This window comes from Mesocricetus auratus, unplaced genomic scaffold (assembly GCF_017639785.1).
Source record: "Mesocricetus auratus isolate SY011 unplaced genomic scaffold, BCM_Maur_2.0 Super-Scaffold_100003, whole genome shotgun sequence".
Lineage (NCBI taxonomy): Eukaryota > Metazoa > Chordata > Mammalia > Rodentia > Cricetidae > Mesocricetus > Mesocricetus auratus.
In genome coordinates this window covers 42,149,208-42,151,579 of record NW_024429188.1, presented here as the reverse complement: position 1 = coordinate 42,151,579, position 2,372 = coordinate 42,149,208, and positions in this window count along the sequence as shown.

The following is a 2,372-nucleotide window of genomic DNA, read 5'->3' as shown; positions in this document are numbered from 1 at the left end:
CATAAACAAAAGACAGAGCATACCAGATGATGGCAGGTACAAGACATGATGATGACAGTTTTAAATAAAATGATCAGAGAACACTCACTAAGCAGGTCATATCTGAGAGATGGGCTAAAGCTCCGAGGTAAGCACAGATAATGTATTCTAGGAATAAACACTAGTCCAGTGTTGCTGAATCCGTGTGAATGAAGGGGCAGTGATGGGCGAACAATCACAGATGTAGATCTAGTGCTTGGTAATTTCAAAGGGACTTGTAGATCATTTAAAGACTTTACTGACACGGAAACAATGACATGAACTGACTCATGTCACTTGGAATAGTCTCAGACTATTCCTTTAGCTTTGTCTTGTTCTTCTCAGGCTACTATTACAAGATACCATTAACCAACTCATTTATAAACATCTGAAGTTTATTTCATACAGTCCTTGAAGCTAATCATCCAAGATCAAAGCCGCAGCAGATCTTATGTGTACTGGGGGCTGACTCACTTTCTTACAGATGCCACCCTCTTAACTGTTCTCACATAGAGGGCAGAGGTAAGCAATCTCTACTGGGCCTCTTATAAAGGGATTAATTCCATTCATGAGGATGTACACACAGGACTTAGTCACATTCTAACATTTCCACCTTTTAATAGTATTGCAATGAGCATGAGGTTGCAGCACATGAATTTTAGAGATATGGAAACGTTGCGACCATGGCAAGTTCTTTCCATTTTTTCATGTGCTCTGGGTCTTAGCCTTGGCCCACACTGTCTTTTGAGAATAATGAGGGAATCTATAATTCCACCTCTGTGACTGTGCTTTGTGGTAAATAAGTTGGAAGAGGAACTCTGTTCATATGGAAATTAAAATAATTTTCAAAGGGGAGGGCCTTGTACTAGGAGCACCCAGGGTAATAGAAAAGCTCTTGAGAATGAGGACAGGTCTCTTTGAGCTATGAGTGTGTTTTTTCACTTACTAAATGTAGCCAACAGTAAATCCAATGGAGGCTACCCTCGTTATTCTCAAAAGACAGTGTGTTGAAAATACTGACTATGAAAGTAACTTTAGAAAACTATAATAGGGTACAGGAATGCAAGGTGAAAGTGAGACCATTATTTTTTTGTTCAGTGAAGGCCCTTTTGACACTGTCATCAATTAGACATAATGCTAAACTCAGTGAGATTAGAAATTATTTTTATATTATTTTATGCATAAACATGTTTTGCCTGTGTGCATGTGCACAACTTACATGCCTACCACCCAAGGAGGCCAGTAGTGGGTTAGTGGGTGTTGAATTCCCTGGAACTGGAGTTATAAACAGTTGTGAGTCACTGTGGATCTGAGAATCAAACCCAGGTGCCCTGTAAGAGCAGCCCATTCTCTTAATTGCTGAGCTATTTCCCCAAGCTAAGAAATTTATTTTTTATTTGTATTGGTTTAATTTCTTAGTATTTTGAGAAGTTGCCATTACTGTCATGAATATGCCAACCTAATCTCATTTTTTGCATTTTCTTTTTTAGTAATTTAATGTTTCTTCCACTCTTCTTCTTAGCTTCTGTCTCTATATCAGTCTGTCTTTCATTCTCCAAACCGAGGCAAAGGATATCTTTGACTTGTATTGATGACCATATAGAAGATAGATGGCCCCATATAGTGTCCTTTTTTGCTTGCTATTCAGAAAAATTGCAGTAGAGCTAGTGGAAACAGTCTGAAGCCTCTCCAAACTCCTGGTTTGTAATTGAGAAAAGGCCTTTTCCAAAGTTTGATATGGCACTAATTTCCAGGACAGCAATAGAGAAGAGTCCTCCTAAGGGTTAGTTCAGAGACATGCCTTTTTGGTCTTGTCATGTCCATATGTTACTTTGGGTACTCCCGTCATTTGTCTGGTCCTTGCCCTAGTCTCAACATCCATCAAGTAAGAATATATATACCTACCCTGTCTTTTTCCTGTGAAATGGATGTAAAACCTGCTTTGAAAACTGTAAATTAAGGTATCAGAAAAATTTCGTTAGAGCTATCCTTTCACTATTGACTGTCAAGGAGGAAGACATATCATCAAAACAACAAACTTAACTGCTTTTATTATAAGTCTGAGATTCTATACTATAGACACTATACAGAGACAGATCAACAGCCCTATACTAGAGGTTTTTCCTCAAAAGTCAAAAGTCAACTCCACATTTAGTGATATCCTATGAGTATAGTGATATCATATATATATATATACATACATACATACATACATACATATATATATATATAAAATTCACAGCACAGAAGTCAACACTACATGTCAGGACTTATCATGTCTTGCTGAACCAATGCGTTTAATTAGGGTGACTTACAGGAGCACAGCTGAGGGGTTACTAATAGGATTATCAACA